The sequence below is a fragment of the Saccopteryx leptura genome, chromosome 9 (assembly GCF_036850995.1).
Source record: "Saccopteryx leptura isolate mSacLep1 chromosome 9, mSacLep1_pri_phased_curated, whole genome shotgun sequence".
Taxonomy (NCBI): domain Eukaryota; kingdom Metazoa; phylum Chordata; class Mammalia; order Chiroptera; family Emballonuridae; genus Saccopteryx; species Saccopteryx leptura.
In genome coordinates, this window is record NC_089511.1 from 50,908,301 (window position 1) to 50,920,333 (window position 12,033).

The 12,033-nt window shown below is 35.7% G+C and overlaps 1 protein-coding gene and 1 pseudogene across 2 annotated transcripts in view; both read left to right on the plus strand.

The window, feature by feature from the left end:
• The window catches only part of PRKG1 (protein kinase cGMP-dependent 1), a 1,422,417-nt gene that overhangs the window by 295,400 nt on the left and 1,114,984 nt on the right, over positions 1-12,033 (plus strand). The gene's annotated exons all lie outside the window — the stretch shown is intronic.
• Positions 635-3,086, plus strand: LOC136381063 (vesicle transport through interaction with t-SNAREs homolog 1B pseudogene; annotated as a pseudogene).

The following is a 12,033-nucleotide window of genomic DNA, read 5'->3' on the forward strand; positions in this document are numbered from 1 at the left end:
AAATTTGACAGTATCTTAATATGGCTATTTTGAAGTAAATGTGAACATTAACAAAAAGAATACAAAGTAAAAGGGAAACTGAAAAATGCTTTGTTTGAGAAATAATGAAACAGATAAGAAATAGGGCAGAGGTCACAGGCCTAGAGTATCCAGACAGGTAGCATAAAGAAGGGGTCAGCAAACCATGATCCAAATTTATCCCTCTGCCTATTTTTGTAAATAAAGTTTTATTAGAACATAGTTAGCCCAGTCATTCTCGTAGTATCTGTGACTGTGTTCATGCTGCACTATAATTAGAGTCAAGCAGTTGTAACACAAACAGTATGACTTGAAGCCTAACATATTTTTCTATTTAGGTCTTTGTTTAGCATGTGTTTGTTGCAACTTACCTTAAGTTTCAGCTCTTCATTGATTTTCTGTCACCAAATCTTCCCAGCTTTCAGGAGAACCTAGATCTTGGGACATTTTTGTGATATTGGCCAGTGGTTAAAGCCTGATAATGTAATAAAAAAATGTTCAAATTCAGGAGTCAAAAGCAACATTTGTATTATCTGAGTTTGGTCCATGACCGTGCATTTGTGGCTCCAGATTTGAGACAGAGAACAGAACATCATTATGAGAAGGGGAGCGCAAAATGGTAGGGGGAGGTAAGTTACACAGCAGGGAGACTAGTGGAACAGTAAACGGCCTGTGGGACTTGTGAACGAGAGTGGAGTAGCCGTCGAGAAGATGAAAAGACCATGTTTATTCTCACCTGTCAAGTTTGCTTTAGCGCAGTTTTCAAGGCATTGGTGAAATGATTCAGACATACTGACAGTTTTTACTACTATGTTTATTGGACTAATTTCCCCTCTTTTAGCCTTTATATGGTACTTTATTATGTAAGAAGAGAATGGGATTAATTGTGCACCTGGGATTTAGAGTTCTAATTTAATTTTAAAAAAGGTAAATTAAAGAATTACATGGACAAAACATATTTCTTGATCTTTAGACACATGTGAAGAGAAGAAAATATTGAGGAGGAAAACTGGAGTCAATATTATCTTCAATGAGATATTAATTTTAAATAAGCATCCACTGAATTTTACATCTTGACAAATGTACACACAAAAACTTGTTTACATTTTTAATGGTAGCTAATCACCCAAGGCCTTGTTTAACTTGTTTCCTCCCAAATCCTCAGGGCCCAGCACAATGCAGTCCCATCATAGGCATCTGTTAAGTTTGTTGCATGAATGGATACATGAATGAATGGTCAAATGGAGCCCCACATACATGTTGTAATGCATATCTCATATCTTCCATTTATGACTTCTGGTTTTGCTCCCATGACCTTCTGGCCTCTCCTATGTCTCTCTGTCTTCCTTTTCCAAAACCAAATTCTTTTTAAAACACAACTGAATTATCTTTTATTATTATTATTATTATTATTAGCCAAATCTTCTACTAGTTTTCATCTTCAACTTATGCTTCAGCTTGGGCTTTTTCTCAACTTTCTCAAGTCTTCCTCAGTTTGGGGCCACTGCTTCAACTGAATTATCATTTTATTAACAGCAACAATAATCATAAGAGTAACAATAAAGTGAGGGGGAAAACATTAAACAACAGTAATAGCCAAAGGACTTAAATGAACCCTTAGGTAGAAGGTTTGAAGAATCAAAACAGCCTGTGTCTTGAGAAAAACTAAACTAAGTTACTTAAGTTTCAAGGGTTGCTCCTGAAAATGCTCTCAGGCTGCCTAGGACAGCTATTGATTCATTACACACACCCAATAAGTATTAATTCCCTTTTCCCATTCAATGTAGACTAAGTCAGGGTTAAATAGACATTTCATATATTCAGATCTTCCAGACATGAGACCCATATTAATTTCTATGTTTCTTTTAAATATTATTTTAAGTTCAAATAAAAATGTTAATATTTGGTTTCAAAGAGAATAATCTATATATTATTGCTAATGTCTTATTGGGAAACTAGTCTCTTAAACCTATGATTTAAAATGGCCCATGCATTCTTAAGTATAATGTTATTATATTCAACGCTACATTACTCTTGACTATGTCTGTAGTTGTAGAAAAGAGACCTATGGTACACACAGATTTGTACAATCCATAGTATTTAGATCTGAAAGTAACCAATAGAGTCCATTTAATACATTCTCTTCATATTTTTCTGATGAGAAAACTTTGGCTGCATGATGGAAATGGACTGGACTGTATAGAAAATTTCATGGAAAAGTATGTATGTATGTACATATTTAAAGAAATGTCTGTAACAATAAAAAGTGCCATCTACTCCTCCATAGTGGTGGTGGTCTGATCACTGTGATGCCCATGGGACGTGTGGCTCACCTCTGGGGTAGGAGTAGCCCTGGGCCCAGAATCTTAGTAGCTGCTGCTCCAACACTCTTTGCACCATAGTCACCTCCACAGCCTCTTTGGAACATTTCCAGAAACTTCACATGGTCCTCTGCACCCTCCATGAAGATCTAGGATAGTGCCCGAGCAGCTCCTGGGAACTGGAGGGACAGAGAAAAGTTGATCAGAGATATTGATGAAGAGCAATAAGAAGCAAATGAAATGCTGGGAGAGATGGAAGAAACTACATCATGCACCTCTATCCTTCTGTAATCCTGTAAGGCCTAGGCTTGGAAACTACGGGAAGGACCTTGCCAAACTCCACCAGAAAGTGAAAAGTCTACCTAGGGGCCAAGGAGACATGAAATATGAGACATACACTATAGAAAAAGAGCATATGAATTGGCTACAGTCTCAAAGACATTGCTTTTGCAAGGCATTGATGGCCTGAACCTGGGCCACCCAGAGTATTGAAGGTTCTCATCAGATTGCCACAGAGATGGCCCAGATTGGCTGAGAAATCATAGAAGATCTAAGGGTGCAATGTGACCAGTAGAATGTACCAAGAATAGACTGGTAAACACAAGTGAAAACTTGAGTAAAAGTTGTTAGATTCTCTTGTCAATGTCCAGAAAAGTAACCACCAACAAGCTGCTATTTCCATTTCATCTTACTGGAGTAGGCCATCCTGAGAGACCTTATTATCACAGATACTTTCCCAAGCATTAAAGTCTCTACAGGGAAGGGATTGTGGACTAGAACTTTGACCTTGTGAATAGAGGGTGTTAAATATGTGGAATAAACATATCACTTCTGCAATAGCTGGTGGTTGGAGGATGCACTGTGTAGGCAGACTGTGGGCACAGGGAGGAAACATTAAATACAATCTAAATGTGAAGGAACAACAACAAAACCAGTGTGATATACCAAGGTAATAAATGCTGTTTAGAATTTCTTTAAAATTTTTAATGCCATCCAAAATTCTAAAGTTGATTTAGTATTGTAACTATAACAAACTCTACATGATGCAGATGGCCACATGGAATTTAGAGAAAAAGAACAATTAATTATGTTGATTAGATTGTTTCAGATTAAATTTGTTTTACTTACATCATGCTGAAAACAATGTAGCTGTTAATTGGTCTTAAGAATTGGTAATTGGCTTGACCAGGCGGTGATGCAGTGGGTAGAGCATTAGACTAGGACACAGAGGACCCAGGTTTGACACCCTGAGGTTGCCAGCCTGAGCATGGACTCATCTGGTTTGAGCAAGGCTCACCAGCTTGAGTCCAAGGTCGCTGGATTGACCAACGGGTCACTCGGTCTACTGTAGCCCCCCAATCAAGGCACATATGAGAATGCAATCAATGAACAACTAAGGTGCTGCAACAAAGGATTGATGCTTCCCATCTCTATTTCTTTCTGTCTGTCCCTATCTGTCCCTCTCTCTGTCTCTGTCACAAAAAGAATAAAAATAAATTGGTAATTGAATAATGAGAAAGCAGGTAAGATTAAGAAAAATAAATAAATATACCCAAAGGTAAAATTGTATCTAGTCAAGAGGAATTAATAGAAGATCTAATGCAAGTTGATTTTTTATTAAAAAACATGACAGTAGTTGTTTTTTTTTTCTTAAAGAGGAGAGGCAATTAATGCTTTATTTAAAATAGTAGCCATGCTAAACTCACCTTTTAATATAATTCTTCACAAAAAGTAGGGGTAAATACATCATTATAAATCAAGGTGAAATAAAGGCTTTGGCAGAATAGCTTATAAGGGAAGGCCAGTAAAGAAATACTTTCCTGGTCCCAAATCAATGAATATCAAATAGAATGTATATTATAGTATTTCCAACCTTAGTACATGAAACTGACTATTAATTTGAAAAGTATTTGACATATAGGATATGTCAGAAAATATAAAAGTAGTAGTAGTTTTCAAAAATGTGTATAAAACATAAATCTAGAAACTGTCATTTTTTATTTAATGTTTATAAATAGATACACAGTTCCTACTCTCTTGGCTATTTAAGGTAAATTATCGTTTACTGTTTTCTAGTCAGACATATCTTTAGGTGGTGTTTCAGATTCTAATAAAATGTTAGACTCAATTTTCTCAATTTTTATTTGCAAAATAATTCAATTTTTATTAGTGAAGAGGACAGAACAAAGGAGAAAATGTGAATGTTTATTGTGATAGTTCCAAGCAGCACCATGTTACTAATTTCTATCTTTAACAAAGGATAATACTCCTTCATTCAGCAGTAACAATCTAGCATCAACTCTGTGTGATGTGTTGTTCTAGTGCTTCCACAGACCAGTATGCATAACCAGTAACCCTCGAATCATGAAGCTCACATTCCCGTCGCCAGGTATATTTATCTTTGTATTCTAAGTGAAACATCTATAATTACAGATTTTAAAATGTCATGTTGGACTTAGGTAAATTTAAAAGAGTAAGTAATACTTTATGTTGGATATGCGATGTAGCTTAGAACATACTCATATTTGTTTCACTCTTCAACATCTGAAGATTTTGTTAATCAGAGAAGAAAATTGAGGTTCTGAAAGGTAGATTGACATCCCTGAGCCTCACCGACAGTAAATAGCAATGATGAGGCTGTTCCCCTCTCATTCCAGGACTATACTGATTTCTCTCCCCTACTGTGCCCTCCACAGTGTTCTGATAAAAGGCCACTTACAGCCATAGGAGTGGGCAGACCACTAAACAAGTCTTGATTGTAGCGAAGGGGAAAAAATGAATATTTGCTAGCAAAAAAAGACCAGGTTGAGCAATACTAGGAAAGCATATAGGAGAATCTCATATTTAGCAGTGATATCAAGCAATAGAGTATCATTTCATGGTATTTGGAAGCACTTAAGAGCCTGAATGCCCAAGACTTGAATGGATCACTGATCTGGGAATAAATTTGAACAATGGGAAAGTGTGAAGGGTGAGTGCATCGGCATGATGGAGTAACCTGCCATGGAGAAGCAAAGGCCTTTCATGGAAGCTGGTGGATTGCCTAAAGCAGGCTCGGGCTCTGACAGATGACTTGTCAGCTGTTTTCTCTGTGAAATCTTAGTGTCTCCCTGCTTTATTACAAGAAGCAAGGAGCTTTATGGGATTCTCTTTTACAAGGCAGTCCCCTCCTCCCTGGAAGTTTATGCATCTTGCAGCTTACAAAAACACTTTGCCTTTTTTTCTGTTTTGACATGTAAGTGTACAATACTTCATCTATGATGAAATGGAATTGTGAAGATGAATAGGGAAAGGAGAGGGCACATATCTTCTTGGACAGGCCATTAAGCCTCCCTTACAAACTTTGTTACAGCAATAGTTGTTAAAAGAGGGGGAGGAAGTGGAAGAATTAGTATTGGACCTACCCTGTATGCTAAGCTCTATATATGCCCTATACCTTCTAATTTTTGTAATAACACCCTTTGTGGGAGAGGTCTTATTGTAGTGTCTCTTTTATAGATGAGAATGCTGAGGGAATATGTAACTAGAACTCTTAATCACAGTACTGTACCCTCTTTATATGTCATTGCATATTTTCTCTCGTCTCATAAAAAAATTTTACTTTTCCTACATAATCATTGTAATGATATCTTTTTAAATCCTATTACACTTTTACCACTTTTTTTGAAGTACACTTGACATTCAAAAATTTGCACATATTTAATGTGTATAATTTGATAAATTTGGACATACACCCTTTAGACCAGGGTTAGTCAACCTTTTCACACCTACCACCCACTTTTGTATCTCTGTTAGTAGTAAAATTTTCTAACCGCCCACTGTTTCTACAGTAATGATGATTTCTAAAGTAGGGAAGTAACTTTACTTTATAAAATTTATAAAGCAGAGTTACAGCAAGTTAAAGCATATAATAATATTACTTACCAAGTACTTTAAGTGGATTTTCACTAAGTTTGGCAGAATAAATCTTTATAAAACAACTTACTATAGTTAAATCTATTTTTTTACTTATACTTTGGTTGCTCCACTACCGCCCACCATGAAAGCTGGAACTCCCACTGGTGGGCGGTAGGGACCGGGTTTACTACCACTGCTTAGACCAACCCTAAAATCAAGATAATAGACATATCTATCACTATCAAAAATTTCCTGTGTCCCTTTGTTTTTGTGGCTGTGGTAAGAACACTTAACACGAGATCTACTTTTTTACCAATTTTTAAATGCATAGTAGAGTATTCTTAACTATAACACTGTGTTATATAACAGATCTCTAGAACTTACTTATCTTGCATAAACTAAAACTTTATACCAATTGAACAACTCCCCAATATGTCTTAAATAAAGGACAAGTCTTTTGACTGCTTCATGGATACACAGAAACACATTTATTCCAACTTTATATTTCCCATAGTGTTAAATACACAGTAGACAACAAATCAATATTTATTGTATAGAATTGGTTAAATCAGTTTGGAGATGGGGATAACTTCGCATTGCTTGCTTTTCATGCTTTAATATAGAGTTTTGTTTCCCTCTAAGGCTGACCAGTCATCTGCTTCATAAACTGTCAGGGACATCTGCTAGCTGCTTCTATACCCTGGTGTAATTAAGCCTTGGAAGGAAGTTTTGCATTGCTTTGCCTCTATTGGGTATCAATCCTCTTAAGAGAATTTTATTACTTACAAACTTTTTGTAAGGACGGGTTAACCTATGAGAAGGAATACGACTTGGAAGGTATATATAACTCATTTGCATTTGGTGGTCCAGCTAATTGCCTCTACCAAACACATGGCTAAAGTGTGCAGCATGCCTTTCTATTTGCATGTTTTAAATTTAAAAATGTTAATCCAGGTCATGAAAGACCCTCACTTTAGGGAAATGAATTTATAATTAAGTAGAGCCCAATTTATGTAAATAAATCTTTACAAGGAATGAAAATATTAGCAGTTTTTAATAATAATGTCTGTGTATACACACACTCACATATATGTATACACACACACATTAACCTCATAAAGGTCTTAGGAGCTCACTTCTTGGGAACAAATAACATTAACAAATAACATATTAGCAGTACCTAATTAGTCTATTTCAGAAAATGTTCACATATAACTTTGTTAAGAATTCATCTCTGGCCCTGGCCAGTTGGCTCAGTGGTAGAGCGTCAGCCTGGCGTGCAGAAGTCCTGGGTTCGATTCCCGGCCAGGGCACACAGGAGAAGCGTCCATCTGCTTCTCCACCCCTCCCCCTCTCCTTCCTCTCTGTCTCTCTCTTCCCCTCTTGCAGCAAGGCTCCATTGGAGCAAAGATGGCCCAGGCGCTGGGGATGGCCCCTTGGCCTCTGCCCCAGGCGCTAGAGTGTCTCTGGTAGCAACAGAGCGACGCCCCGGAGGGGCAGAGCATCGCCCCCCTGGTGGGCAGAGCGTTGCCCCCTGGTGGGCGTGCCAGGTGGATCCCGGTCCAGCGCATGCGGGAGTCTGTCTGTCTCTGCCCGTTTCCAGCTTCAGAAAAATACAAAAAAAAAAAAAAAGAATTCATCTCTGGCTCTTAAATACTTGAAACAAAAAAATGTAACTACTCAGAATGTGTTTGGAGTTTCTGTGGTTCACAATGCAAATGCTTCTCCAGATCTCAAGTTGATCAGTTACCAGATGCTGAAAGTTCTCTCTGGTCTTTCTAGGTGTTGGTTATGAATATGAGATATTCATGTAATCATAGTTGTCTGCTACTATTAATAAATGAAGAATCAGGCAATAACATATAATTGAAATATTACATATACATGTTGATAGCTTAATTTAATTTGTGTGTATCTGTATGCATGCCCATGTGTTTTTTTTCTTTTTTAAGGAAAACCATAGCTGTGTCAGGTCAGGCCTCATGTTGGCACACCGAGTCCCACTTAGGAAGTCAAAGCAGAAAAGCAAAGAGAGCCTGGAACCTGAGTGTTTGGTGTATAGTACCCATCATCATATAAACTAGACAGAGTAAGTCTTTAGATGATAATACTTTTGGAGTACTGAATAAATTTAATTGATTTTACCAATATTATTTACTTTAAATATACCTTCTGCTCTAACACCAACACATAGATAAATGCTTGCCAAATACACAGTGTTGTTTTCTAAACACACATATAAAAATTATGTTTTGATGAAATAAAGAGTAAAAAGTCATGTCGCTAAAAAAAAGTATTTTGTAAAACATATTGAATTCTCTAGAAAACAAATTCAATCTATTGGAACACAGGCACTACTACATTTTACCATGATGATAAAACAAAAGAAAAAATTATAACCCTCAATAAGTCCACGAAGCTCCTTCCTTTTTATCATGTAATGGTAGTTTATATTACTATTCTTTCAACTCTTGACTCAGCAATTTGTCCTACTGACTTCAACGTTTCTTGGCAGCACTGTGTGGTAGAAAGAACATAGAATTGCGAACCATCCAGACCTGCATTCAAATCTAGTCTTACTGCTAATAAGCTACTTTCTAGTTAACATGTCTGAATTTCAGGTTCTTTATCCTTTAAATGAAAAACAAAAACGCTTTACTGTTATCAGGAAGAAAAAAGAAAGAAAGCATATTGAAGCCCCTAGATTAATGTCTAGGTTAAAGTAGAAGCTTGAAACTGGCAGTCATTACTGGTTGGGTTGGAAACAGCAGAAAGCAGAGGAAGAGAATGATTTTGATAAAATGAGAGAAAATCTGATAAAAATCTGGCCAGAAGTGAGCCATGTATGAGTATTAAACCAATCCACCAAAGAAGCCCATTCATGGTTGAAATCACTAGCAAGCATTTTTTTTTTTTTTTTTTTTTTGGCTTCCTACACCAATTCCATGGATTTCATTTGCAAAATATAGCTGTTTTTTTTTTTTCCCTCACCCATCAAAGAATCACAAGCATCAAGTTGCAGGCAAAGCATAGAAACTACTAAAGAAATCAATAAAATGTCCTCATTTAAATTTGTATAAGGAACAGTACTGTATTGCTGATGGAGAAAAAAATAGCGAGTCAGTCATTTCAGAAGTTAATGCACCTTTTCTGATCACCATTTTCTGGAAGGAAAAAGCTATTTCACTAAATGTTCTCAGTGGTTAGAAAACTATAGATCACAAGCAGTTTTATTCCCTGTAAATCTTTTATACTAATGAAGTTCGTTTTATGAGGTTGGGTTTATTTGATTATTAAATTTTCCTTCACTGAGCTTAATTTGTGATGGGAAAAAGAACTCATCTTTTTTCTTTCCTTTCTTTTTTACTGACTAGACCCCTCTTTTTATTATAAGGACTTAAGTCTGATTTTGAAGTCAAAGAGTTTTATTTAACTTCTGAGTTTAATGTTACATATTTCATTCATCTCCGAGCCAATCACATAAATGTGCATATTCTACATTCTGAACTCCATCATTAAGTCTCAGAAAAGTCAAGGCTGGTCAAAGAAGGAGAGAACTTTGGTTCTCCTTTATTATACTTTTTGTTGGCTTTGAAGCATTCAAAACCATTGCTTCACTCCTTATCAGATAGGTGTGGAAGTTGCCCAGATCACAGACATCCTCATCAAGGTGAAAAGACTTTAGAACTTTGCATCCTTTTACTCTGTTTAAATGCAAAATATATTTATCAAGGCACTTAAGATCTTATATTATTACCCATCAAAATATTAGAAGTTATTTTTTTTCTCAAAAGGAGTCTAAGATAGCAACAGTCCCATATTATTTTCATGTTGCAAATCAAACAGCTTGGGAGAAAAGTCTTGCCATGTGTTTGAAAGGACAGAACCAACTATGATCATTATGGATCAGTTTAACAGTTCATCCTCATGAACTTTTGATGTTTCAATTTGATGGCAGTTACAAATGAGAGCAACGGGGTATCAAAACTGTATATTATATGTACCACATTCAAGACTTTAATATTTGGGTTCAAAAATCACTCAAAAAAATTTTATGGTTGAAACAGTAATTTTTTTCAAGTGTGTGCTTTTTTTTTTTTTTTTTTTTTTTTTTACTTACCATGAGGTCATTTCCTATTTCATAAGTACTCTAACAATTTTCCTTTAAAAATTTAGCTGTTTTTGTCTTTAGTACATTTATGTAACATTATAGTTTTTATGTCTCAGTTGTACTGGTATCCAATGTATAGATTTTATAAGGTATTATATAGAAAGTTAGATATTTGTATTAACCACTAGAAATAAGGGATATTATTGAACGCTGACTAAGTACTCTTAGTCTGACCCAACTAAGGTACCATTTTGGCCATATTCTCCAACTTTTCAGACAGGTAATTCAGTAAGAGGAAATACGCCATCTAAGGAATTTGTTTTATACGAATAGATCAGTAAAAAAATAATAGCATCATACATGGCAGGGAAATGTTATATCATGCAAAATTAATTCAGTGCTTTTCCTTAGGGAATTTGGATTTATAGTTAATTGAGCTGAAGTACCTGGCTGCCTTGGGATAAGTTAATTTGTATTCATAGTAATTTTAGATACTTTATGAGAAAGGAAAACAGCCTAGTCATTATTTTTTTATTTAGACTAAGAATATTATTGAAGAAGTGACTTGTATGAAAAACAGAGATTTTGATTAAAACCCAGTATTACCTAGAGGACAGGAAGCAGTGAAAAGAAAGATTGTTGGGATGTTTTCAAGCACAAATTAAAAATATGACAGACATTTGAATTCTGTTCCTTTTAATGGACAGAGGGAAATATAATTCAAGGTAGAATTCCCCAAATAATAACATCAATGTGGTTAACTGAAGTTAGAATCATTCTGTTTTTACAACTTCAAGTATAAGTGACAATTTTAAAAAGAATTCAAAAAGAAATTTTTGATCAATAAGGTGATGATGATCTTCTATTATTTCTTAATGGTTTACATTCAATTAATTCAAGATTAAGTGCCAAGTATAAGCACTGGTAATGATTTATATAAACATGGAAAAGTTTAAAATAGAAATAATTAATGAAATTTCATTTTTTTGTGTGTTGACTGAGAAAGAGTTAGAAATTTCCTAATCTATTTGCTTCCTTTGGAAAATAAATGGAGTAATTTCTAAGTTTAAGCAATTGATATCATGGCTCATATCTTTATGCTAAAAGAGAAAATGTAGGCATTAGAAACAAAAATTTTAGAACTGCAAGGGTTCATGTAGGTCTATATTTCTCTGGTATCTGTCACGATGATTTTGGCTGGAATTAACAGAAAACCCTGCCTCAGACTCTCTCACATCAGCTTAAATGAGGACATTCATTATCTACATGAGGATTTCTGAGATAGTCTGAAACCTGGGTGTTGTATGACAATATCCTGGAAGTTGTCCGATTTGGATTTGGTCTCCACAAAGTGCTGGCTTCCTGCCGACTGGCAGCAGGGTGCCTGCAGTGATCTGGCCCCCAGTGTTCAGAGAAAGCCCTGAGACCATTTCTTTATTTTGCTGCTTCCCAGCAGATATTCCCATTCCTTGCTTGGGCCACATGACAGAGATGTGGAATCACAATGATTGCTATCAAGGAATCCTGATTGCTATCAAGCAATCACAATGATTGCTATCAAGGAATCCATTTTTGGAGCTGGAAATTAGTGTCTATTTCTCCTAAGTCATGTGGTATAAGATGGTCAACTGAATAAAACTGAGATTCTTTTGAAAGAAAGAAAAGAAGTATAGATATTGTGTAGAC